Source organism: Myotis yumanensis, unplaced genomic scaffold, assembly GCF_028538775.1.
Source record: "Myotis yumanensis isolate MYYU_CA2020_CCGP unplaced genomic scaffold, mMyoYum1.0.hap1 SCAF_9, whole genome shotgun sequence".
Classification (NCBI taxonomy): domain Eukaryota; kingdom Metazoa; phylum Chordata; class Mammalia; order Chiroptera; family Vespertilionidae; genus Myotis; species Myotis yumanensis.
Window position 1 is genome coordinate 79,962,243 of NW_027223760.1, and position 15,407 is coordinate 79,977,649.

Here is a 15,407-nt window from a genome sequence, read left to right on the forward strand (position 1 = left end):
CCAGGATGTGTGTACCTGGGTCCAAGGATGGTAAGATCTTGTCTATTTAAATATATTTTTTATTGATTTCAGAGAGGAAGGGGGAGGGAGAGAGGGAGAGAGATGGAAACATTAATGATGAGAGAGAATCATCGGTCGGCTGCCTCCTGCACGCCCCTTACTGGGGATCAAGCCCACAACCTGGGCTTGTGCTCTGACCAGGAATTAAATTGTGACCTCCTGGTCAACATTCAACCAGTGAGCCACGCCCGCTGGGCACGTCTTGTTTATATAAAGCAGCGGTTCTCTAACTTGAGCTTGCATTAGAATCATCTGAAAACTTATTAAAACCCAGATCACTGGGCCCCACCCCCAGAGTTATGGTTCAGTGCTTGGGGTGGACCCACGAGCCTGCATACTCTCAGGAAATGTGGGCGCTGCTAGCTCGGGCCCACACTTTTCGAAACAACGATGGCAAGTTATGCCATGTCTACACTCCCAGCAAACCTCCCGGTTTCAAAGGCGTGGAAAGCAATGAGAGGAGGTGGAAGACCAGATGAATCTGATTTTGGTATTTTATTTTTTCTGTGACTAATAAAAAATATCAGTAAGAGTTAAAATTCATAGAGAGAGAATTCAGATTGGAGTTGCCCAGGGCTGAGGTTTGGGGGTTCGGGAGCAACTGCTGACAGGTGTGGGTTTTCTTTGGGGTTGATGCTAATTATGAGGTCTTGGAACTCAATGGAGGCGGTGTTTGCCCGACACTGTGCATGTATCCCCTGTCGCCGGATAGTGCCCTGTGACATGGTTAAGTGGATCTGACCTCACATGACACTAGAGGGAATACACCCGGAGTGATTACCAGGTGCAAACTCTCAAGTGTCCCAGTCGTCTGGTCCTCACAGACCATCAAGGCAGGACACCTGACGGCGAGGACTCTGCCTTGGAGTAGAGCCGCGGGCCCGCTGTCTAGCAGTTAAGATGTGCGGGGCCAGCACCCCGAGTGCAGGGCAAGCCCCACGACCTCCATGCTGGGGTCCGATCTGCTTCGTGGGAGGCATGGAAGGCTCCTATTCCCAAGCCAGGGCGTAGGACTGACCAGGTGGGGGTGCTAGAGGTGAAGGTTCAGAAAAGGCCCAGGATGCTAGTCCTGTAGGTCACCCAAGCACAGCCACTGAGGGAGGGACGGTGCCCGAAGGTGGCCAGGCTCCACTGCGTCCTCCTGAGGTGCCAGCCACTTGCACACCCTTGCATCTGTGTGTGAAAGCTCATTACTTTCATTTTATATTTTGTTAATCCTCATTCTTTTCCCATTGATTTTTTTTTTTAAGAGTAGAAGGGAGGGAGTAAGGGAGGGAGAGAGAGAGAGAAAAACTTCAATATGAGAGAGAGACATTGATGGGTTGCCTCCTCCACACACCCTGACAGGGGCCAGGCATCCAACCTGCAACCCAGGTACGTGCCCTTGACTGGGAATCGAACCCGTGACCTTTTGGTGAGCAGGCTGACACTCTACCCATTGAGCCACACCAGACAGGGCAAAGCTTCTTATTTTGCAGCTATATTCTACGCTTGGTCTTCTCAAACATAAAGCACTCACAGATCTCCACAGGCGCTTGCTAAATGCAGATTCCCACCCAACGGGGGGGGGGGGGGGGGGCGGGACGGAGAGGGAACAGCCTGGTTCCCGTCTTTCTAAGCAGCACCCAGGAGATGCTGACACTGCTGGGCCAGGGACCACACCATGAAAGGCAAGGAAGTCTACTCCTTCATCTCTACTGTTAAAACCCGAGCCCCACTCTCTTCCGCTCCCTGGGATCTAGTCATTGCAAGTCGTTTCTTTAAACATTTACTATGCTGAGTACCTTGCCAGATGCTAAAAATACACACATGAACAGAATACCACCTTCGGGGGCTTGCAATCTACTGGGAAGACACGAGGGGATGGCACTTGCAAGGTGGCCATCTTTCCTTGCTGCACGCTCCCAGGAAGTGTGGGCGCTGCTAGCGGTCCCCTTCTACCTACTCGGTGTTGTCTGCATGTTTTCAAGGACAGGTCTCTCTCTGTGAGAAGATGCACGTAAGAGGCAATGTGGAGGCGGTACGCTTCCTCCAGGGGGGAGCCTCGGAGGGGAGACACTGATTCTGGGTTCTCTCCCTAGGGGCCTGTCAACATCGCACCCAGAGGTGCACAGGCCACGGAAGCGCCTGGGAAAGGGATCGTGATGATCAGAGAAGCCCCTCCGCATCCTGGGGAAGCGTCGCCATAAATCTCCAGATGGCAGGGCGGGACTCTGACTCACAACGCTGGGCTGCAGAGTACAGATGCCTCTGTCCCCTCCGAGGAGCGCCAGGCGCCGGGATGCTGGCGCTGTCTGGCAGTCGCTGTCGGATGAAAAATGAGGCCTGACATCTCTCAAGCCTCATTCCTCACTGGGAACTCGTCACCACCGTCGCAACAGTTACTGTCGTCTTAGAGCCAAGTCACGCTCTGCATAGATTGGGACGTGTTTGGATGGAACTCGCTTTACTAACAAACACCTTCCAGGAGGGCGAGTGATACAACAAACGCCTAAGAAAGACCACACCTTGTCCGCCCACTTCGCTCAGATCCTACACTCCCTCTGGCTTGAAGGGGAGCAAAGGGGAGGAGGGAGGATGCTTCCCATCCTCTTCCGGACAATGTCAGTCAACATTCTCCAATCACATGACTTCTGATACACATATTAAATGAGCTCCAGTGGGCAAGTTACTTACTGAAACCTAATTAAGAAACTAAGCCACACTTGCATTTAATGGCATGTGGGAATGAAATTTTTCATCTATAAACCTAGCCTTTTAGAAGAACTTCATCTCATTCCATCTCATTCTCTCTAAGTGTCCGGATCTGGGCTACGGCTGCCAAAGAAGAGATCTCCTCGTGGACAGTGTCTGCAGGGCTATGTCCACGGGGGGCTCTTTGTGGAAACTGCTTCCCTGACACCCCTCTAGCCCCCTGCCCCTCCTGCACTGGTCTGCATGTCCCCTCCCCTGACCCAAGCCAGGTCACTTTCTCCAGAACACCGCATGCAGTCCCTTCCTCTATAGCTCACAGCCTGTCTGTGACTTCCTTACAGCGCTTCTCCCGTCTGCTCCGCACTGTGGGGCCCCAGGCTGCCAGGCTCGCAGCTGACCTGCCCCCTCTGCCAAAATAACTCCCTAAACCGTGTCTTCTCAGTCACTTGCCGATACAGACTCATATGTACTCCTGTAACATACATAGGTTCCCATGGCTGCTGTAACAGACTTGGGGTAAGGCTAACACCATGGGCTCATCAGTCCTGAACGGTGGCCATTCTGATGGTCGAACCAGCTCACTGACAGGCAGAGTTCTGCCAAGTCGGGTTCCAGTTTTGATCCTCAGACACAAATCACCTACGACTATGAAGGACCTCGGAGGGGAAGAGGGGAGTGACACTGAGCAAGAATTCAATGCATCAAATAGTTAACAAATAATTTAGACAGTGAGGACAAACGTCAAAGAGAGACAGAGTCCCGGCTCACAAATGTCATGTTTGAGAGAGATAATGATCAAATAATAATAATAATAATAATAATGTAATTCCAAATTGAGTGAGTGCATAAGGAAGCAAAACCAAGGAAATAAACAAGAAAACAAAAAAGGAGCCAGAGGATGAAGTCCTAAAGAATGCGTGGGAATGAAGGGGGCCATGGGGCAGGGATGCAGAAAGGAGAGACTGAGCCAGGGAACTGCATGTGCAAAGGTCCTGTGCTAAAGGAGCTTCAAGAACTGAAATGCCAGCCACGCTGGCTTCCCTGCCTTAGGGATTGCACGTTTGTAAATAGGTATGAATGGCACAGATCAAGGTCATGAATTCCAACAGCCTCCAAGTATATGGACCCTTGTACAGAATAACATTGATAAACCAGCCAGAGAGAAGTTAGTTACAAGGGTTGTTATATTTGTTACTAGCAGTGTTTCAGTTGCTTTATAAAACACAAGAAGAGTAGTCTGTATTAGTTATGACTTATGCTAAACTTTGGAATCTTGGGTTTTACCAACACAGGGAAAAAGTTGATAAAATTAAGGTCAAGGTAAAAATAAAATTACCTGACAGTGTCAAACACTCCTGGGCACACCAGGTGTATTGAACAGCTCCTAAGGGGAAAGCTATTTTTGCCGAATACGATGGGACCATTGGGAACACTGCCACCTACATTTTATTACACCCATACGAAATGCCTTCCGATTTGGTGGGCAGTTTGCTCACACTGGCTGGACTCTGGTCACATGAATACAATTTAAAACCAAAAGTCAGCAGTGATTCACCCATGGCTCAGCATATCGGGGACAAAGTCATCTGGGGCACCCCAAGATAGCTGCTAACTGGGCTTCCATTCCAGGACAGACCAACCACCCGAAGGACAGCTGCAGCCAAGGAGGTCGTAGCACAGTGGTTCTCAACCTTCTGGCCCTTTAAATACTGTTCCTCATGTTGTGACCCAACCATAAAATTATTTTCGTTGCTACTTCATAACTGTAATGTTGCTACTGTTATGAATCGTCATGTAAATATCTGATATGCAGGATGGTCTTAGGCGATCCCTGTGAAAGGGTCGTTCGACCGCTAAAGGGGTCTCGACCCACAGGTTGAGAACCACTGTCATAGCGTGTTCAAGATGGAAGCCTATGCCTGGCCGGGTTGCCTCAGTGGTTAAGCGTTGAACCAGGAGGTCACCGGTTTGATTCCTGGTCAGGGCACATGCCCGGGTCTCTGCTGGATCCCCACTAGGGGGTGTGTAGGAGGCAGCCAATCAATGTTTCTCTCTCATCGATGTCTGTGTGTTTTTAATTTATCTTTACTGTTGAAAGTATTACAAATGTCCTCTTTTCCCCCCCTTTGACCCCCTCCACCCTGCATCTGCCCACCCGCCCCTGTAGTTACCACACTACTGCCTGTGTCCCTGGGTTATGCATATATGTTCTGGATGTTCCTATCTCTCCAACCCTCTCCCTTCCTCTCTCTCTAAAATCCATAAACACATTTTTTTTAAAAAAGAGGAAACCTATTTCTGTGGCCTCCTTCCTCTGGTGACTGGCAATCCAGCGAGGGGCAGGGCACCGGAACTCCTGACTCAGGCACTCATTCAACAGGCGTCTGCTGAGAGCCTCCATGTGCCTGTCGCTGCGCTGAGCCCTGGGCCGGCAGGGCAGCACCCAGCCCCGTCCTCAGGCGGCTTACACACCAGCACAGGTGGGAGGGAACAAACAAGAAGGTGGATGGAGAGCACATACATAAGCATTGCATTTGGGGGAAAACAGAGGGGCATGAGGTAGACGCGGAGCAAAGGGGTGAAGTTCCTACCTGCTATTTGGTGGCGAAGAAAGGCCACGCTAAGCCTAGAGAAGGGACAGAGGGAGCCACATGGCTCCTGGGGAGCAGACTCCCAGGAGAGGAAGCAGGAAGTACAAGGCCCAGACGCCAGAGGGCACCTGCTATGCTAAGGTCAACAAGGATGCTATGGACTAAACAGTGTCCTGCCCTGCCCCACCCCCCCATTCATATGTTAAAGGTCTAGCCCTCAGTACCTAAGAAGGTGAGTGCATTGGGAGAAGGAGCCTTTACAAAGGCAAATGAGTTAACAGGAGGCTATCAGGGTGGGGCCCCTATCCAGTTCACTGGTGTCCTTATAAGAAGAGGAAGGGACAGCAGGAAGGTGAGTGCTTATGAGGATGACCATGGGAGAACACAGCAAGGCAACCGTCTGCAAGCCGATGCGAGAGGCCTCAGGTGACACAACCCTGCTGGCACCTGGATCTCAGACTCCCAGCCTCCGGAGCTCTGAGACAGTACACTTCCGTGGCTTCTGCCCATCTGTGTTCTTCTGTGACGGCAGCTCTAGCAAACTCCCACAAAGGAGGTCTCTGTGATGGAGCTGAGTAAGGGAGGCTTAGATGGACATAAAGACAGCGAGGCAGACTGTTCTAGGGCCTGGAGGCCATGGCCATGGATCTGGACTTCACTCTGAGTGAGAGAAGAGCCACTGGAGAATTTTGAGCAGAGAAGAGATGAGACCAAGTTTGAGAAGGGTCACTCTGGATTCCTAATATTCTGGCTATTGTGCTGAGAACGGACACGAGGAGTAAGGGCGGAAACAGGCTGAACCAATTAGGAGACTACTGCAATACCACAAGAGTGATTTAATGAACTGGAGCATTATAAAGATGGAGAAGGGCAGAGGTGACACTGTGGATATATTCTGTGGGGAGAGTCAGGAGGATGTGCTGGTGACTGAGTCTTCTTCATGAAATGAAGAGTAATCCACTGAGCCAGAGGTTTCAGAGTCACCAGGAAGGTCCCTGAGCAACTGCATTCAACACCGCGACCCACTTAAACAACAGTTCTGAGCAGGTTCAGCCAAGCTTAGCTCCTGAAGAAAGCGATCTATTGCTGAAGGATATTTGTGACAAAATAACAACCGAGCACAGGAAATCCCAGCAGTGGGGCAAAGCTACCAGCTACTCTCCATGGTTCAGATGTTATTTTTATTTTTTCCTACTGAAAAGCTACTAGTAAACAGGGGACTTCTGGTTTCTGGTCTGACATGTAAAAACCTTAGAAATCGTCACTTCTAAACTTGCAACAAGTAAAAGGTTGAACACACTGAAAGTCAACACTTCTCCTTAGTCCCCACAGAAAACTGAGGGCACAGTGCAAACTATCCCCCTCAAAACATGTAAGGTCACAGCTCAAGGGCACATGCTCACTATAAGACTGAGACCCAATCACAAGACTGTAGGACACGGCCCCCCCCACCCCGCACGCTCCCAGCTCATCAAGAGCTCCTGTTCTAGTAACCCCAGCTCATAGCTCCAGGAACAAAAAGCACCAGGTCCTGCTGGAGAAGGAGTTTCCAGGAAACCCACAGACAACAGGCAGAACAAGAACAAGGACCCAGAGGAAATCGCAGCCTCTGACACCCACAGCCACAGCCAACAGTAACAGGCTAGTTCCTAGCCAGATAAACATGGAACCTCACACTAAAGGCCCATTCATCTCAGCTCCCGTTACCCAACACCTCACACCTTTAACAACTAAATCACAATTACAGCAGAAAGGGGAAAGGCAGCCGCTGAGCTCCGCACAGTGAAGGTAAAAACAAACAAACAACCTGCCCAGCTGACATGGCTCAGGGGTTAAGTGTCAATCTATGAACCAGGATGTCACAGTTTGATTCCCGGTCAGGGCACATGCTTGGGTTGCAGGCTGGATCTCCAGTGTGGGGTGTGCGGGAGGCAGTCAATCAATGATTCTCTCTCATCATTGATGTTCCTCTCTTTCTCCCTTTCTGAAATCAAAAATTAAATCCATAAGTCTAATTAAAGTGGAAACAGAAAGGAAACAGGTCATCACAGAACACGTACTCAATAGCCATTGCTTTAACTAGCATAGTGAGACATGAGAGTGGACAATGGGGACTGAGAGAGAACCAGCTGGGAGAAGAATGGGAAGACATCACTGGGTCTAAGACAGAGACCCCAGGACAGTGACTGCGGGCTACCGGCTTCGCTGGTACCCCAGTGAGGGAGGGAGTCAGCCACAGGGGAGGCTGCCTGTAGTTTCTAACCTTATGATTCACACTGGGCTTAGGTTCACGGTGTGTCACCTGCACACAGTTCATTCTATAGCTCGTTTTATTTTCTCTCAAGCAATCCATCACTGTGTTTTTAAAGTCTCACCATGTTTTAATGATTAAAAAAAACAAACAAAACAAAAAGGTAAAAACTTTCAGCTAGAGCTAAGCAAAAATTCTGAAACTCATACCCAGCTCGGGCTGTTGGAAAAGGAGAATGAAACAGACAAATACCGTGTTTTAGACCTGCTTTAGATTTCAGGTACCGAATCCGGGACCTACAGAACTCAGGGGTGTGAGCACAGCGCACACACAAGGCTGTACCCAGCAGTCATGAATGCACATGGAACCTGCCTTCCTCAGATGGCAGGTCTTTGGAGATAAAACCAAGCCCACACTGAACAATGAGCTCATCCTGGGGCCTGAAGCTTGCACTCAAACTGCTGGCCTGGATGTCAGAAATTCTGCCTCCCAGTGCAATTAGCAAATCTAATCACACACATTCACACTCTCAAGAGGTCCTGATTGGCAGTCACAGCTTGGATATTCACAATCAATGGAATTAATGCCACTATTTTTAAAACATGAAAAGACACTGTACAGAAAAACAACAAGCCTCTGACTTGTGAACCTTGGTCAAAGAAAGAATAGAAATAAAAGCCAAGAATGAAGTATTTAAATGAATGATTAGACAGAGAGTCATGTTGGAGTCCCAGCAAGGCCGTCTTGGGTCCTTGTTATTCTAAATGGATTCTGTGCTCCAGATCATCTAGAAGGAAAACGTTACTCAAACGAAAAAGGCTCCTTTACATGAAATGTGTTTAATTGGCAACATATAATTTCATTTCAAAAAGAATTAAGAGCAATTGCTGCTGAAGCCGTTTTGGGGAGATGGGGAGGGGATGATCTGTCAACACTATGGGAACAAAAAGTGATGGGCCACCAAGCTTTGTTCCAACCGCTTGCTTCACAGTTAAGTTTAATTACACATTACATGCTGTCCTGTAATTATGTCGCTGGGGAAACTGCCAATTTCCCCTCTTGAGATGTCAAAAGTTCCCTAATTTACTTTAAAGACTCAACATTGCCTCCATCAGCACCAACCTTAGTGTAAGCAGGGTATTTGGCTCCTGTTACCTTAAAATGCAGGCTGCTTGGTCTGACATATAGTTCTGGGGCCCACTGTGAGGAAAGCCCCAAGAACGCTGGTCTAATGTGTTTATAATAAGATCTGGTGGCTTTTTTTCTTGAAAATTTACACCTCGAGAATTTGAGAAGCATGCCATTCCTTTTCCCAACTGTTGGGAGGCTGAAACTAAAGTCCTTTATTCTTAGCAAGAGAATAAACAGAGAACACAAGATGAAGCCCTCGCTCTCCAGAAATCCACGCCAAGAATGGAAAGACAGCAAACACTGAGCATCTGCATATGAAACCCCTGGGAGATGGAACCCGAACCAAGGAAGACTTGATGAATTGGGAAAGGCAAAGGGCAAGTAGATGATTGAGCACTTACTGTGTGCATCCAGAATTTTACAGAGGTCACTGCAGACCACCAGTATCAGTGGCCACTAACTCAAGTCCCCCAAGTACCAGGCAGACAAGAATGCAGGAAGCAGCCAGACAGAATATAACAGGGAGTTCTGGCACTTGGTTATTTGGAGAGAGAGAGAGAGTAAGCCCTGCCTACAGGCAAGTCAATCATCTTCTCATTAAAAATACTGTGCCAGTTGAGCGAAACACACCCATAGGACTCGTTTGAACTACAGCTGCAACCCCTGGATGAGTCTGCAAACTCCTAGGAGGCATTGGCTCTGAACACTGGAAGCAGACTCCTTGGTTTTAAAGTCAGCTCTGGCACTTCCTTAGCCGTGTGATCCTGGGCAAACCTCCCAACCGCTCTGTGTGTCAGCTCCTCATCTGTAAAATGGAAATACTAGCAGGGCTGACTGCATAGGGGTGTTGTGAGAAATTGTTAAAAGCGTTTAGTGCGGTTGTTATTGCATAGCAAGCTCTGGGCTTGCTATTCATTATGTTTATAGCAATAAGAGAAAAATTTCCCCAAATGGCTTTGAACTTGAGGTAGACCTCAATGGACAGAAAGATCTATGTGCTAAAAGAAGAGGGTACAAAGGTGACCTTATTTTCCCGTCTCTGGAAGCATTGAAGGGAAGACTACAAATAATGCATGTTAAGTACTCAAAAATTCCAAGGCCTCAAAGATAGTAGCTACTCTCACATGGGGCCATCCCACAGCATTTCTCTTCAGCACTGCATCGAGAGTCAGACCTTCCTGGCCCTTTGGTGAGTTGGGGTCTATGCCAATATTTTCCCCAAATATTTTAAAAAAATATTGTTTACTAAGTATACATCACAAGGAGAATAAAGTTAAAGGTTCAGTGTAAACATACTTTAAATTTTTAATAAAATAGCTATAATGAAAGAATTTGAAAAAACAATTCTTAGCTACAAATACCCTCTACTTTATTTATGCATTATAATTTTTTCCTGATTTGGTATAGTTTTAGGAACATACATGAGCCCTAGCTCAAAATGCACAAAACCCTTGTAATTAATCTTATTTTTAAAGGAATTCTATGTTTCCCCCTCAGGAAATTCATTCTCTTCTACCACAATTACCCAGTGTGCAAATATATTCCAACTGGGTGAAATATTCATCACAAATGAACATTTACAAAGTATGTTGAGACAAGAACTGCAGGGTTCAGAGAACGAGTTTCCAGAATTTTCCTTTAGTTTTGTTACTGGAAGCCTCAATGTTTCGTACATTCTGCAGTTAGTTGGATAACAGCCTCATTAAAAATACACTTTGTTTATAACATAGCATCAACTCAAAGAGAGAAGAAACCCGTACAGAGGGGTCAGGTCTGCTCTGTACCACACTGACCCATCGCCAGGGAATTTCTCTAAGAAGCAGGGCCACTGTTTAAAATCAGGTCGCTGGGAAAGAAGCAAGGCCTGAGTGATTCTGATACAGTTCAACACCGATGACCGATAAAACAGCGAGATGTGCGCCTGCTCAAAATACTGTGGAAAACTGCAGAGAAGTCACGTTTTTATGATTCGATGGATGTGGCTAGGATAGGTCACCTCTAAAAATCCAGAATTCAGCAAGAAAACCTAAAGAAGGAAACAAAAGAACGCTAGACGAACAAAACAAAAAACACCCTGCTGTCTTCCTCTGCCTGAAGGTCTAGTTTCTGGTGTCGAACTAGGCCCTCCTTTCCCATTGGCCACCACGTCCGCCGCCATGCATGGCACCAGCCTGGCAGATGGCAGGTGTTTGATAACATTTCCTGACCGACTCAGTCAATGAATACATGTGAATGTCGAAAGGGATTTCTCTTCCTATAGTTAGATTTTTGTTCAGCATCTAAGAAGACGAACCGTTCTTGTTTTCTGTGGGAATTTGCTTTTCCTCTGAAAAAAGATAAAAACAATAACAGAAGCACCTCATTTGCATGCATCTGGCTTTTGCTGTGGCACTGAAATAGCTGATCTGATGTTTTGAGGGTCTGGAATCTTGCACAGCAGCTCGTGTCTGGCTGTAAGGCCGAGAGGGTCCCGGAGGACCTCCAACAGGCTCTGAGCCTCCTCCGATGCTGAAATACTTCTGCACGCCACTCCGCGTGTCAACAGACTGAAACTGTAACCACATGTGAGATCTGGGAAACCTCACAGAGATGCCTTCAGTAGGCTCATTCATTCCTTTAAATAATTTTAAATCACCCTGGCTGGTTTGGCTCAATGGATAGGGCGTCAGCCTGCAGATTGAAGGCTCCCAGGTTCGATTCTGGTCAAGGGAACATGCCTGGGTTACAGGCTCGATCCCCAGTAGGGGGCGTGCAGGAGGCAGCCGATCAATGATTCTCTCTCATCACTGATGTTTCAGTCTCTCCCTCTCCTTTCCTCTCTGAAATCAATAAAAATATATTTTAAAAATAAAGAATTTTAAATCATTTTCATGCCAATCAAGTACTTGGTAATATGGAGAAATATATGAAAAGATGACCTTGGTTTTCAAGAATGCACAGTCTAATGAAGACATAAAGTTTGTCATGAAACAGAGGGAGGCGCTGCCTCTCCTGCATGTGGGAATGACTTCTGTCAGGGCAGACTCAGGAAGGTCATGACTGAGCACACACACTTCTCCATGTTCCCAGCAGCTTCCCGTGTTTCTAATCACTTCAATGATTCTGGCCCCTTTCCCTCCACGCCAAGGGCAGACTCATGGTGTCCATATCACTCTACGCCCAGAGACGGGAGGCCTCCGAGTGGGAAGAGCCTGGGATTTGAAGGTCAAAGACGCTGGTCCAGATTCCCATTGGCCGTCTGACCTAGAGGAACGTCTGCTCCTCTCGAAGCCCCATTCCCGAGTCTATCACACGGTGATAACAAGGCTTATGTCATGGGCTCTTCTTGAAAAGCGAGCTACTCTAGGGAACAACCCTTGTATGTTGCCCGACCCACACTGAGGACTCATCTTCTCTGCTCAGACAAGGATGCAGGTGATCCCATGGAGAGTTCATCCTGAAACTGTGGCAGCGTTCTTCTTCAGCATTCGTTAGGGCCCCACTTCCACCTCAGAGCTGGCCACCACGGTTTGGGACCCTTAGGTTTGCTTGTCATGACTTCTACTTTGAAGCTGAAACTCAGCTCCCACAACAGCCAGCGTGAGTCTTGAACCAAATGAAAAAAACAAGTAATTTGGGTTTCTTTGCAGGTTCCAGTGAAGAATCAAATACACCAAGAATATATATTCTGAGTCCATATTTCCGTGGAGCCACTAAGCTTGTCATTCCAGAAAGAGCAATAGCAACAACAACAACAATAACAAAAACAACAACAAAGAAAAACAACAACAACAATACAAAGACATGACATCTCAGCTCTGTGCCACTGCCCTGTCTGTGACGTGTGAGTGACCGCAGGACCACGGGAGGGAGCGGGCACTGCACTCCACCTCTCAGACAGGCCTCGCTGGGGAGAAGTATCTGCAGAAAACAAGCAATTCTGCCCGGCCAGTGTGGCTAAGTGGTTGAGCTTTGACCTATGAATCAGGAGGTCAGGGTTCGATTCCCGGTCAGGGCACATGCCCAGGTTGCCAGCTCGATCCCCAGTGGGGGTGTGCAGTAGGCAGCCATTCAATGATTCTCTCTCCTCACTGATGTTTCTCTCTCTCTCCCTTCCTTTCTGAAATCAATAAAAATATATATATTTATAAAAAGAAAATAAGCAATTCTGTCCCTTATAGACCGCACAAGTGTGACCCACAAGTCTGAGGTCGCCAAGGACTCCAGATCTGACTCGGGCACAGCGGGTGCCCAGACCCACAATTCCTCCTCGTATGCTGTGCCCACCCACGTGTGGGCTAATTCAATCCCATCCCTGCTCTCCCCAGGACACAGCTCCAAGTTCACTCAAGGGTTCACGAGAAGCCAGGCTGCCTGTCCATAAATCCACGTTCAAAAACATACCTCCAGTCACTGCTGGAAGCACGAAGCCGCGGTTCTCAGATGGTAACACACACACTGATCACTGGCAAGAGACCGTTTAAGTAAAAACTGAAGAGACTTTACTCACGTAACTAACAAGAAATTATTAAACTCCGCCCTGTGCCAGGTGCCACGGAGGCAGGCTTGTGGCCAGGGGTTCCCCGGCGCGTCGGAACTCGGTGTCTGAGGTCATCCTCGCAGCTCCATGGAGAGTGGGTTCGAAGGTCCCGGGACACATAACATACAGACTGTGGAGTCTATGCAGACTTGACCTTGGCTGCCCTTTCTCACTGCCTACTAGCGGGCCCACCACACAGATGCCCCACACACAGCTAAGGGTCTGCATGTCTCCACGGGAACAGCCCTTACAGACCGCATGGTGTCACTAAAGACACGACCACCCAACATGCGCTCAGCCACTAAGCCCCACCTTCTTCCCCAGCGACACCAGCTTCTTTTCGATCCAGAATAACTCATTCGAGCTGCTGCGCCACTACCCGGTGCGGGCTGCCAGCGCTTCTCATAACCCCACTTGGATTTCCGCTGCCGCCGCGAGTCTCACCTTTGTTTTCTAGCTCTCGGTCGCCCCCAGCCCGCTCCCGTGGCGCCCTCTCTCCTCCCTCTTTGTAAAAAAAAAAAAAAAAAAAAAAAAAGAAACACTTCGGAAACTCCTCACGGCCTTCAGGCTCAGTCCAGACACCACTACGCAGCGACAGGTTCCCGAGGAGCCAGCCCCTCTGCCTCCCTGGCCGTGACCACGCGCACCCTCTAGGCGGTAGACATGGTAGCATACGTTTAGGCACAGCGTAACAGGACCTTTGGTTCCCTGAACAAAGCACACACCTTTCTGCCTTTGCTCAGCTTCCCTCCGCTTAGCATCCTCCCCTCCCTCCCTCCGTTCCCCTGATTAAGAACTACCCGCCGACCTTGGTGCAGGGACTGCTTCCTCCAGGAAGCGTTCCTGGCCTGACCTCCACATCTGTGACCAGAGTCTGTGTCCCCAATTCTCCCACCTCCCCAATCAAAATACATTCCCAGTGACGGGGAAAGTGCCTGATACTGACCTCTCCCCCCAGGCCCCACCCTCCTTTCTGTTTTATACAGAAAGCTCCTCAACGACAAGACTCCTGAGTGACGCGGTCCTTGGGGAGTCCTGTCACCTCGCTCCCCGATGGGCCTTTGGTGGTTACTCAGTAACCTGGGCAGCCTGGGGGGTTGAGGAGAAAAGTCCCAGGGATCATGTCTATCGGATGGGCAGGGGGAGGGAGAGGACCCACCAGAGAGACCAGGGCAGCCAAGGGGAGAAGCAAGACATGGCAGCGACAGAGGACAGCAAGTGGCAGAGTGTCCAGTGTGGGAGGGCGGGGAGCTGAGAGGAGGCGGGAAGACTGCCCTGCCTCCCTCTGGACAGCAGCCGGTAGAAGCCCAGGTGGGGGTGTGGCAATGTGGGTGGCAGGTGAACAGCAGGCGACAAGATGGGTTGGGGAAGGACAGAGGCACCGTGTTTGAGCCAACATGACGGTGGAGGGGTGTCAAGCCCAGAGGAAGTATTTGCGTGTGCATGTGTGTGAGTGTGTGCGCACGTTACAACTTCTTTACAAAACCTCTTTGTGACTCTGACTGGAAAAGTAAATGGTGAGGCTCTGATGGGGAAGTGAATGGTGAGGCTCTGTCAGGGGAAAGGCGAATGTCTGCTCAAGGGCAGGGAGAAATAACACATAAACCACGGCGTTCAGACAGATCTGCCCTGTCACGAAAAAGAGCAAATCCTAACAAAAAGTAAACTTAGGAAAAAGTACCATCTTTACGTTTCAGAAAGGACTGCTCTGCTCCTGAGCACACTTACTCAGCTGTCTGAGAGCACTAGCCCCAGGTTCTACAGCCCAAGTTCACCATCACTGGTATCTTTCGCAGCCACCACAAAGCCTCCTGCCGGAGGTCTCCGCCCCCAGGCTGTTCCTGTGACCCAGGCATTCGGGAAAACAGCTTCCGCTTCCCATCCGCCAGGCCCAGCGTCAGGTGGGGCCCAACAGCCTCGGGAAAGTGACACTTCCGAGAAAATACTCATCTCAGTTACAGGAATGTCTCACCAATAAGAAACAGTGCGTGTGGACAAGAAGGGCCACGTTTTCCTTGTATAAGTAGGTTCTTCATTTAAGTTCCTACTGGAGATAAATTCCGTACGGTTTCCATCACAGTCATTTCACTTATGACGGTTTAAAAGAGTGCGTTGAGGAGAATGGGCTGAATACGTTAAGTTACTTTTCATGAGACATATG

The 15,407-nt window shown here is 48.9% G+C and overlaps 1 protein-coding gene across 3 annotated transcripts in view; it reads right to left on the reverse strand.

Moving 5' to 3' along the window:
- The window catches only part of ELMO1 (engulfment and cell motility 1), a 401,514-nt gene that overhangs the window by 177,480 nt on the left and 208,627 nt on the right, over positions 1–15,407 (reverse strand). The window lies entirely within an intron of this gene.